The sequence below is a fragment of the Primulina eburnea genome, chromosome 4, assembly GCF_022965805.1.
Source record: "Primulina eburnea isolate SZY01 chromosome 4, ASM2296580v1, whole genome shotgun sequence".
NCBI classification, from domain to species: domain Eukaryota; kingdom Viridiplantae; phylum Streptophyta; class Magnoliopsida; order Lamiales; family Gesneriaceae; genus Primulina; species Primulina eburnea.
In genome coordinates, this window is record NC_133104.1 from 37,715,435 (window position 1) to 37,728,277 (window position 12,843).

General features: G+C 34.8%; 2 long non-coding RNA genes across 2 annotated transcripts; both read right to left on the bottom strand.

Annotated features, from left to right (window-relative positions):
* Positions 1-3,300: 3,300 nt before the first annotated feature.
* Positions 3,301-4,046, bottom strand: LOC140829844 (uncharacterized). Its single transcript, XR_012117562.1, has 3 exons — positions 3,801-4,046; positions 3,554-3,725; positions 3,301-3,459 (listed from the first exon to the last, which is right to left on the bottom strand). It is a non-coding gene; the product is annotated as an uncharacterized lncRNA (long non-coding RNA).
* A 1,265-nt stretch (positions 4,047-5,311) lies between these two features.
* On the bottom strand, positions 5,312-6,957 carry LOC140829845 (uncharacterized). Its single transcript, XR_012117563.1, has 3 exons — positions 6,865-6,957; positions 6,646-6,768; positions 5,312-5,361 (listed from the first exon to the last, which is right to left on the bottom strand). It is a non-coding gene; the product is annotated as an uncharacterized lncRNA (long non-coding RNA).
* Between the last annotated feature and the right edge of the window lie 5,886 nt (positions 6,958-12,843).

Below are 12,843 nucleotides of genomic sequence, written 5' to 3' on the forward strand. Positions count from 1 at the left end.
GAAGTAGTGGTTGATGAGGAAGAGTTGGTGATTATCTCAGACAGACATCCGGGCATCATTGCTGCAGTTGCGGCAGTTTACAAAAATGCACATCATGGTCATTGTATATGGCACTTGTCACAAAATATGAAAATTCGTTGCAAAAAGAAGGGTTGTACCGAAATGTTTATGCGGTTAACAAAAATTTACAAGCAAACCGACTTTGACTTAGAGTACGAAAAGTTTAAGAAAAAATATCCTGATGCTGCAAAGTTTTTGGATGAAAGTGATTCATTTGATCGATGGACTCGAGCATATAGCCCAAGATCTCGGTATAACATTATGACAACGAATGGTGTTGAATCAATAAATGCAAGATTGCGTGAAGAAATAAAACTTCCAATCATTGCACTACTAAATTCTTGCAGACATTGACTACATCTTGGTTTTCAAGGTATCGAAATGCATCCGTCGCATCAACAACAAATTTCACTCCAACCGTTGAATCGATTGTGCGCGAAAGGTTTAATATGGTCGGGCACATCAAGTTTATGAGCTAGGCCATCTTGAGTTCGATGTTCGAAGTGCTACAAACAGTGAAATTTTGGATTTGGAATCCAAAAGATGTACCTGTAGAGAATTTGATATTGACAAGATTCCATGTTCTCATGCAATTGCAGCGAGTTACTTTTGTGATGTCAATTTTTATTCTTTGTGCTCAGAATATTATTCTGTTATGATATGGTCTTTAGCTTATTCTGAGCCAATTTATCATGTTCTGAATCAGAACGAGTGGCCACTCGATGATTTGTTAGTACTGCCACCTGTGATCAAAAGAAGACGTGGAAGAAAAAAACAAAACAGATTTCCATCAGTTGGAGAATTTGGTAGAAGATAGGATTGAATGATATGTAATTTGTTTGAATTTAAAGACATTGCAGAATTTGGCAGAAGATAAGATTGAATTAAATGTAATTTGTTTGAATTTAAAGGCTGTCGATTTGATTTTATTAATATGTAATGTGTTTGATTTGAATTTTTAATTTTGGGTCGAGGGGGTGGTGAGTGGGTAGAGTGGACAAGATTGTGCTTTAAATTTTAAGTTTGGGTCGAGTGGGTGGTAAATTGTTGGCTCGAGTGCGTCGAGTGGTAGTGTTTGGGGTTTGGTTTAGGGTTTTGTTTAGGGTTTAGGGTTTGGGTCGAATGGTAGAGAGATTTTGAATTTTGATCATTTCATAATACATAAGTCATTCTATATATGATTAGAACGTAAATATATATAAAAAATTTATTTGTGTAAACATTTTAATATGATTTATATATTATAATTTAAGTGTGTTGGTTAAAAAATTCATACCAATATTAGACGAATGTATCTCTTATCGGGTTGAATTTATGCTCGACTAAAATTCTTAACAAATTTTTTAACAAAATTCATAATAATAGAAACTAAAAAACTCATAACATGTAAGACTCGACTCAAATTAAACTACTCTACCCAAAAATTCAGTATATTGTGTGGCGCGACCCACTCAACCCAATTTGGGTTGAGTGGGTCGAGCCAAAGAGCTACAATTTGTGTGACTAGAAACAATAATCCTAATATAATTCAAATCAGTGACTTGCTTTCATTTTTTTATGGTGTTATATAATTGATCAATTGATGAATCATTCTCTAAATATATTTTTTGTATGAGATCGTTATTAGATTGATTGTAGTAAAAAAAAATATCACATAAATTAACTAAAAATCAATATAAAGTATCATATAAATGTTTTAATCCAACTATCATATAAATGTTTTAATCCAATGACCATAATATATCACAAATACAACAACAACAATAATGCCTAAATTCTTCAATCTTCTGATCGTTCAATTGATAGGCATTTTCCCTGAACATGGTATAACCTGCTGTCGCTAAACAGTAAACTCCACATTCACCGCTGCAATGAAAAAACAAACATAAATTATACATTGATATACATTAAACAATAATGAAATAATAATTTTTTTAAAAATTAACCTGATTTTTTGAGTAGGAAATTTATTTGGCCTATTTATTCTCCATCTTTCCGAAGAGTCAACACCCAACATATGTGGAAGCATAAGTGACAAAGGGCTAATAAGTGTGTGCAATGTCATGCCCGACCTATCTACGCTGTGGTCAGAATCCACGATTGTGATACTCTTATGGTCAGGCAAAACCTTTAACAAAACCCAATGCCCAGGAAGATGAAAGGGTATCAAAATTATGATGGCTTTGTTCCATGAAATAGACGGCCACTCATCAATTTCTGCTCTCACATAGAGCATCAAACATTCAATATTACTCTGGCCGCCCTCATTGAAAGCACTCGAAACCAGCTGATGAAAATCTACGTCCATCAATGACACATTCTGTGACATTAAATGTGAGTATGACGTTTGTAATTAGAGCAACCCTCAACAACATTCTTGAATATGCTGAAAATGATAAAGTGAAATATGTTAATTATTAACTCAACGTAATAAACAAAAGAAATAAGAAAAAACTTACTGTCTAAGTCAACCAACAACCAGGTGTCCCCAAGTCACGAAACCACGAGCTATCGTAGGACGAGCACATCCCAGATATCCTCATATCTGCCATACAAGAATTAATCTCAATATTTACTCGTGGCTACGATCTATTGGCGAACACTCTAATTCTTTTCTCAAAACTCAATGACATCATATCATTCACAAAATGATGACGCAGTTCCTCATCCGTAATAGGCTCTTCCTCCACTGTAAACAATCTTAACTTATGACCCGTATTTTTTCAAAAGCACGAGTCAAAGACGGATCATTCACAAGTCGAATATTTCGATCCACCTCATCTGCTCTCATGAATGGAATATCTTCAAATCTATGCCTTGATGTTTGGCCTTGATCTGAAAGAATAATACATACAATTTTTTCATTTTTCATACTAACAATTAAAAATCATACAAATATCAATAAAACTTACCAACATTGGCACTCATTGAAGAACATTTCTCAAACATATCCTTCAAACTCGAGATATCGTTCTGCATATTTTTCATTTGATTCTTGATATCGGCTTGGTCCTTTAGTATCGTCTCAACTTTATCCTCCAAGCTTGTGAAACGAAGTTCATATATATCTTCAAGAGATGTATGATCTCTATGCATAGATGGAGGAGACGGTTGATTCATGTGTGAATGGACTACGAGATGGCGAGAAGATTTTCTGACTTTATCTCGAGATGATCTGGAGTATGTATGGAGAAACCGTCGATCCTCAATCTCAGTCTGTACATGCACTTCATCCTCTGGGTCGTCCAATGGATTTTGAGTGCAAACTACTTTGATACCTTGGCAAATTAACTCCGTAATGCGATGGATTATCACATTATTAGAATCAACAAAATAGCCAGTCATATAATGTACGGACAACAGCTCCTCCGTGGTGGGAATGAGCATCCCCAAAATATCCTATATTAATCATTAACAATAAACATGAAAATTAATTAACTGTTAACGAAAAATGTATTAGAAAAAGTAAATAAAATGAATTTTTTGTATTTACCTTGGTATATACATTTTTAAAAGCTTTGTTCACATCCTCCATGGAAGGTGAATGATTTTTACTCCATTTTCTAGTCAATCCAATAACACATCCGAGGTATCGGTACATTGGGACCTTTCCGACGTCTAGCAAACACTTCAGTGATTGCCGGAAAATATTCATAGGCCAAAATCTAGAACAAAAAAAACATTATTAGTATGATATAAAATAATAAGAATATTTCATTTAATAAACAATATTTAATTACTTGCAACGGATGAATAAATCCACTTATATGGAAGCTACCGCATCCACTGAAATCTGGATCATCCCCACGGCGTGCTACCAAATTCTCATAGCTTCTGAACTTAGTTTCAAGATCTTTTCTAAGTCCATAAATAACTTCTTCGAAAGCTATGCTACCCCAGGGATAGTTAATAAAACTATCAAAGTTATTAACTAATCTAATCCATTCTAAATCGATTGTTTCATATTTGTTCTTTCTTTGTCTACCTAAAACACCTACTACGAACAAAAGAAAGGCCAATTTCAACTTCTCAATATCTATCTCTTCCCCTAACTCATTCTCATATTCATCCATTCTATCTATTAATCCATCAAACTTATACCGTCACTTCCTCCAAAATGTCTCAACCTAAATTCATCTTCGTCAGGTATCATAGGATAAACGTTTGAACAATTTAGACCCGTTAACAAACAATATTCGAACAATGAAAATCGCAAACCGAATTGAGTATGCTGCAGCCAAATACTCTATCTCTTTCTCATTAAAAATGATATAATCTTCTTACATATCTCAACGTATCTTGATCCTAATGTTAACTTGCATTCAAAGAATTGATTCCTTCCAAGTTTAGTGGGAAAGTAAATCTGCAGACAAAAAAAAACAAACATATTAGTGATCAAAATTTAAACAGTATTCGTGCCTCGGGGAAGAGCACGACCCAAGCACGACCCAATTGGGTCGTGCCGTGCTCAGAACGACCCAATTGGGTCGTGCTCTTCCCCCGAAGAGCACGACCCAATTGGGTTTGGGTCATGCTACTGGGGAAGAGCTTCCCCGAGAGCAGCAGCTAAGCTGCTGCTCACGGATGATGCTCACGGTCGAGCTTTTCACGAAGAGCTCGACCCATGGCTCGAGCCTTCACCCACGGCTCGACCCAAATCTAGCTTCAATAACAAATTCAAATTTTAAAATAAATTTCTTACCAATACGTGATTTTCTTGTTGGATTTCTTGCAGATGAATATTTTCTAGACTCATTGTTAATTCTTAGCAAAAAACCAGAACAATGATGCAAGATGGAAGATGGTTTGAGTGTGCAGCAGCAGCAGATGAGGAAAAGAAAATCTTGGGTTGAGGTGAGAAAGAGTGGGTCGCGGAGAAGGGAGGGGATAATAAGTTATTTTTATTTAATTAAATTATAAATTAAATTATATTATATAGAAAACTAAAATAAATATTTAAATATTCTACTGACAAAATTAGTTTTTAAACAAATTTAAAATAAAGGATAAAAAAGTAAAATTACATTCACTCCCATTTTTTTAATAAATACTTCCATGGCTCCCGTTTTCCTCATTTTCCCACATTATATGCAACAACATCAGCCTCTATACCCTTTGGAATACATAATTCCAACAAGTTAGTGCTTCAAGCGTGTTCCCAATCTTGAAGTAACCATCCATTAGGATAGTTGAATGAATCAACTCTGAGGTTTCCCCTTCATTATCATCTCCCAGTATCTTCTCAAGAAGCTTTCCAAGATAGCACCACGACCCCCTGTCCGAACCCAACTTATTCTTTCCCTGCAAATATTTGGAGTTTGAGTTGAAAACATGCGACAACATTAATTGAAGCAATCATGGTCAAAAGTTGTTAATGGATGCCAAGTTTGTCATAGTTTTCTCACATTGCTTCAACATATTGATTTACAAAATAAGATAATTGTGTCGCAAGATTTTGAATTTACATCAGACAATTTCAGACTTTTGGTTACTCCTAATCAGTGTTCTAAATGACGGTAGATGACCGCCTACACGTTCGAGGCAGCCGCCTAGGTGGTAGGCGACCCTCGACCGCCCGCCTTTGCATCAGGAGGCCTCTTTAGGCGGCTTTGAGCTATCCGGTGGGCAAGGCGGTCGATGCGGCGGAGGCGGGCGAGCAGACGGCCGAAGCATGTAAAGAGAAGACAAGAAGAAACCATTTGAGCTAGGGTTTTGAGTTTTAAAGGAAAAAGAGATGTGATATCAACTTGAAAGAAAAGACAAGAAGAAGCAGCCGAGGCGTGTAAAGACAAGACAAGAAGAAGTCATTTGAGATAGGGTTCGAGTTTTAAAGAAAAATGAGATACAATATCATTTTAAAGAGATGATAAAGAAGAAGCAGCTTATGCATGTAAAGAGAAGACAAGAAGAAACCATTCGATTATAGGGTTTTGTATTTTGGGCCAATTGGGCTTTAGCCCATTAAGAAACGGGCCATGAGTCTTCTATGATGAATTGTTGGACTTCAAAGCAACCCAACAGACTTTAAATGAAAATTTTATTATTTAAAAAAATTCAACCACCTAAGCAATAGGCACTCAATGACCACCTTGCCACCACCCCCACCATTTACAACACTACTTCTAATATACAGAATAACCAATGGCCCCCAACACCCTCAAATTAGAGTTGTGGATTTAACTAACTCAGCGTTAAAAAAAGTTGGATTCTTGTGGCAAGGTCCAATGTGTGAGTAGAAATATATTTGAATTAGTATCTTAATCTCTCCTAAAAACAGGCTTAAAATTCCTTCATTCAGAAGCCGCAAGCAATGCAAACTTCCTAATACCATCTACTGTAAATTACACGAATAATATCTAACTAAAATCAAGAAACAACCATGAAACTGAGTCAGGGCAAACAACTCATCAACTAAAAGGATATATAAAAGCAGTCTGGAAAACTACATTGATTTCAACTAAATAAAATTCAATTTGGTGTTAATTTTTTTTAAAAAATAACAAGTTCATCCCTGAGCATTGAACTTCAATTCATATGGGACCAAGATATAGAACAAACAACCAATTAAAGTCATAAAAAACAAACCTAATGGCTTTTACTCGATCCAAACTTCCTTTCAACAACGCATCTAAAACGTTGAAAACCGCACCACTTGGCTATCCTCCGCCATCTGAGATTTCCTTCTCATTCTGAATACTGTTCACACACCTACTAAAAAAATGTTGAAAAAAATATTAAAGTTTTGTCAATTCACGCTTCCGAAATTGAAAATATGACATACAAAAATCAAGAAAATGCTCTTACCTAGATTCAATCAAGTCGAAGCTGTATTTCGAGCAATAAAGAGAAATTTGGTCTTTCAATGACTCTATAATTTGGAAGCTCCCACATAGTAATTAGGGGTGTTCAAACTTCGGATAAAACCGAAAATCCAGACCGAAAAATCCGAACACTAAACCGAACCGTAAAACCGAATTTTATAATTCGGATATAAATGTTAAAACCGAAATTAATTTGGTTCGGTTTCGGATTATAAATGTCAAAACCGAACCGACCGAAAAAACCGAAATTTAATTAAATTAATAATGTTATTTGTATTTTATATTATTTATTGAGATGATATTAGTGAATGAAGAATTATTTTGAATAATACTTAGTTGATTGTTGTTTATGTAATTCATTTGTACTTTATATCTAAATATTTTACTAAGAAATCACTTAAAAAAATAATATATTATATTTTATGAGAGGCTCTGGTGTTAATTATCCACTCCATTGTTCTATGCTTACCATTCAGTCTTCCTTGAATTCATCCTTTTGTGTATTCAGGAGGTTCAGGAACACATTTCATTGCTCACTGCTCAGCCCACTTATTCCACTTTTGTCTGTTTCTGTTATTTGTCCTTGAGTTATGCTTCCATGTCATGTCACTTGGGCTACATTAGCTTGAATTTGACCTGCACGACCTCTCTCTCAAGTTGCATTACTAGCAGATCACTGTCCACTTTGTGCACTGGGCTTGTCACTCCAAGGCCTCTTCCTCTAGGTATATCTCCCCACCAATCGGGATAACTCGAGCATGCCACAATTTTCTCCTTGCCATCCGCGCGTGCCTTAGAATGACTAGGAGTTTGGATCGCAAAGGCCATGGCCTCACTTCGATGTTCTTTTCCTCGAGTTATATCACTTACTCGCTCCTCTTGTATGATCATAGCATAGGCTCGAATCAAGTTCAGCAGTGGCTCGGTGCTTAAGATATTTGAGCAGAAAGTTCCATAAGTTGTGTCATCCAACCCCATCAAAAATTGATGAAGTCTTTCCTCTTCATGTCTTTTATCCAGATCTGCTCCGATGTTGCACTTGCATCCTCCACATAGACATGTTGGGTATTGTTCATAGTTTTCCAACTCTTCCTAGATCATTTTAATTTTGGCATGATAATTCATAACAGACATGCCTTGTTGTTTGCATTCGACCAACTCACGTTTGAGTTGTTGAATTCTCGACCCGTTTCCAACAGAAAATCTTTCCTTGATATCCTGTCACAGTTCTTTTGTAGACTCCATGTAGGTTATGGTTGAGCGCAGGGTTGGCTCGATCGTATTCAGTATCCATGACACTAACATGGAATTGAATGTCCACCAATCCTCTAGTTCCACAGAGTCATCGGAAGGTCTTTACCGAACCATCGATGAAACCGAACTTTTTCTTGGCCCGTAACGCCGTCTTCATAGCTAGCGCCCATTCATCATAGTTCTCACCCTTTAGTTGAACTTGTGTGATGATGTTTTCTGGGTCGTCGCTGGCAGAAAGGTAAAACGGAGATGTGAAATTCGAAGACACATCTCCTCCTTCCTTCTTTTTGTCGTCGTCTTTTCCAGCCATGTTTATTGCTCTGATACCATGAAACAATAATATTTTGGATGGGAAAAGTGTACCCATCGTTCATAATATTACATGCTTATATACATCTGAAAAAATCTTAGCATAAATAAGTACAACAAATCTCCTAAATATCTACGCTAACCAAGGAAAGAATACATGCTTAATATACAATATTTGTTTCCAGTAACTTCAAATTTCTTGAGTAGAAGAAAGCCATGGTTCCATTTTCAAGATGCGATCAACGGTTGCATGCTCATTAAGGGGAAAAATAAAGGTGTTTGCATTTATCACTTTAATATCCATTTGTGAGTCAATCGTCACATTCTTAGATGATGAACATGAACTACTAGTTAATGGATGTATGAATTTTATATAATTGATTACAAATTGTTTTCCACTTATTTTGAATAACAAAATTGAAGTAGATTTCAAATTCATTTAATATAAAAAGTATACAATTTTAATATTATTTATGATAGATTTCAAATGTCAGTATTCAGAATGAGGAAAAATAAATAAAATCAGTTAAAAGTAACCCGAAACTTTAATCCAGTGGATTTGTTCTTGGATCATTTCTTGATATTTTTACACAGTTGTTTCTCATCGATTACCATTTATCCATTTTTTTAGTATTTTCATTTTCGTTATTACTCGCTATATTTTTATCCGGTACAAGAAGTAACCCTACTACAGTTACTCGTGAGGGTGGCCAAGAAAGTCGGCTTCATTTCACCGCCATGATCACTAAAAATTCATTACAAAAAAAAGTGTTTCTAGAAGCAGTTTTTGAGAAGCACTTCTAAAACCGCTCGTGCAAATTGAACAACAAAATCGGTTTTACTTAAACCGTTTCTATTTCCTTACTTTTAGGAGTGGTCCCATAACCGTTTCAGTTGCTTAATTTTTAGTACCGATTTGTATCAACCGCTGCTATATATTGCTCCTATTGATTTAGCTATTAGAACCATTCTGGAAAATACTCTAATTGAATATTTTTAACAATGGTTTCACAAAATCGTTGTTGTGGACCGCCCTTATAGCTCTGTTTTTTAAACAATCGACAATGCTTAGAGAAGCTGTTATCATATTTAGCGACGGTTTTCGTACATACCGTCACTAAAATTCGAGACGGTGTAAAACAAACCTTCGCCTTTTCAAATATGCGACGGTTTTACGGACAACCGTCTCTATATTTAGCGACGACGTTACTAAACCGTTGCTACATTTAGCAACGGGTAAAGTCAAACCGTCGCATGTATTCACTTAGCGACTGTTTCACTAAAACCCGTCGCTAATATTAACGACGGTTATAGCTTTATCGTCGCTAAATATAGCGACGGTCCGAGGATAAACCGTCGCCAAATTTAAAATTTGAAAACTCCGCCATAAATAGCGACAGTTTGACAGTAACTATCGCTAATAGCGACGGTGAAAACCATTAACTGTCGCCAAAATTTTCTATAAAATACATCCCCTTCCAATCAATTATCTTACACCACTTCACAGTACTTAACATTTTTCTCTTTTATACATTTTTACCACTTCACAACACATAAAATTTTTCTTACACTATTTTAGTTTGGATTTAATGTAAATTTTTAAGTGTTAATTAAGATCAGAAATTATGTTATCATAGTAATATTGTAAGTTTTTTTTTAAGATTTATTAATTTTTTTTTATTTTACCGAAAATATTAGCGATGAAATCATGATATAAATGTCGCTACGTTAGCGACGGAATGTATGAACAAATTGTCGCTAAGTTAGCGACGGTTTTTGAATTCCGTCGCTCAATTAGTAAACGACGGTTTTTAAATCCGTCGCTAATTAGCGACGGTTGTAAATTAATCCGTCGCTAATTTTGTAGGCGACAGTTTCTCTACAATAACGAAAAAAAACCGTAATGGATAATGGGTACGAGCATTATAAAAATGCACCTAAAATAAACAATAGAAGTGGTTCTTCAACTTGTACCACCGGTTGACAAAACCACTTCTAGAAGATATAATGTCATCAATAAGAGGAGCGATCTTGCAACCGGTGGTACAAGTGCTGGAGCGGTTAAAAACCGATCTTAAAATTGAAAAAAATCGCTTTCTGTAGAAGTATTTTTTTGTAGTGATTTCTCTTCCGACAAAGGCAAAGCTTTCTCCTTCAAGTTCTCTCTCCTTTCTCTATCCGTCCGCCATTCGCTTCATCGTTCAGCATCCCGCCATAGAGCTTCCAGTAGGAACATGCGAGGACCAAGAGAGCAAAGACTACTACTCCCAGCATTACCGTGCCCGTAAAGAGGTATAGGACAGGGGAGTGGCATGGGGAGCGTTGGACGGTGGCCGGCGGCGATAAGGTTGGCTCGGCGGTTTTGGCGACGGCGGCTGTGAGTTCTGATCCGTGAATGGGGTGAAACATGGCGCCACCGTATGTTCTCATTTTGCTTCTTGTGTGAGTTCATGGAGGAAGACAACAAATTGTGGTGTCGGATCCAAGTGAAAATGGGTATTTATGGATAAATTCCGGGTCAGATTGTGTGGATACAAGTGCGATTTGTTTCTCTAGCTCATACTTAATACATAAGCTTCTACTACGTAATTTCACATATTTATGTCTATTAAACAGATTGATCGGATTCATATTTATAAAAACAAAACAAAATATTTTCTTATAAAAATTAATTTTTTGTTTCGTAAATCAGATTGAGTTAAATATATGTTTCATAAAATTGACTAACAAGATATTTTCATAAGATTTTTTGTGACATACATAATATTGAGTACATATGATCATACTTTTGGATTGAATTGAATTAAAATCACAGCCGACCAATTAATTTACCATGGCTCTTTTACATTTGATTAGAATTGGAGTTACAAATTTTCCATACTATAAAAAAGGTTTTTTTATTGTTAATTCATCCAAAAGCATGAAAGTAGCTTTACCAACTTTGGTATGCTAAATGATGTACGTTGTGAGTGTGTGAAAATCAATACTATATATATATATATATATATATATATATATATATATATATATATATATATATATATATATATATATAGTTATATATATATAGTTATATTATATAATATAGTGACTACATAATGGATAATTTGTCCCATGATTTCAAACTTAAGTAATTAAGGTTTTTTATGGGAAAATTTTAGAATATGATATTATGTGGTTTGATTTGAAGTTGGAAATTCCATATGTATTAATTGAAAAACGTATAGAAGACGAGCAAGTAAGTACAATGTATTGATTCAGTAACTTTGCAACTCGAAGTCAATAGTACGTATTTAACAAAAATTTCCAAAGTTTGAACAGATTGGTCCGCAAGAAAGATGTGTCATTTTAGCATGAACAATTGACTTGTCGAAATATTCATTTGATGACTGAATCTAATGCATCGCATTAGTCAATTAATTACACCTCAGAATACAACTTCACAGAATCGCGATCCGGCCATATTAAACTTTATCGATACTAATGTCGTCTGTTTCGAAATTCGACTTATGATCGATGAACAACTCTCCTTTTTTCTGTCAAGAAATGATTCAAACTAGAGAATCATGCGTATTATTAACAAAAATATCAAGAATTCAATTCAATAAAATGTAAATTTCCCGGAATTTTCGATATTTCGGATCAAAATCAATTTACGACCAAAATGAGTTGAGAGAGACAGATTGAGATCTTGACACTGATAATTGTCGACTTCAATCCAAGTTTGATAGAGTCAAAATCAACGGTTAAACGTACCAACAACTTGGAACCTTCCAACAAACTAGGAGCAGAGCAGACTCGAGAAGGACGACTATTTCAATTCAAAATTTTTTAATTTATATTCAATCTTCTATTCTGGAAAAAAAAAAAGAAATTAGTCTTTTTGCACGCAATCTTTTGGAGTATAATTTAATTATTTTTATCAGGTTTCTTTTATCCGCCTAATCCCATTTGAATAATTAGTAACTTAACTACGATATAGTACTAATGTAAAATGAACAAGAGTCCATAGACGCCATTAGATTTTGTTATATTTCTATTTAAAAATATAAAAAAAAATAATTTTTCAACGTTTATCTAAAGAGTGGGTCTCATGTGAGACCGTAAAAGTAATACTCTTAGCATAAAAAATAATATTTTTTCATGGATGACCCAAATAAGAGATCTGTCTCACAAATACAATCTGTGAGACCGTCTCACACAAGTTTTTACCTTATTTAAATGTCAACACCGTTCCTGTTCTTTAAAATAAAATAATTTAAAATTTTTGAATTTATTTAAAATTGTCCAAACTGGCCGACGTTTTGAGATGAAAAACTAGACATTCAACCGATCAAGTAATGAGTTGACCAAACGTAGAATTCGAATCACTATTAAGCCATACAATTTTACTTAGTTT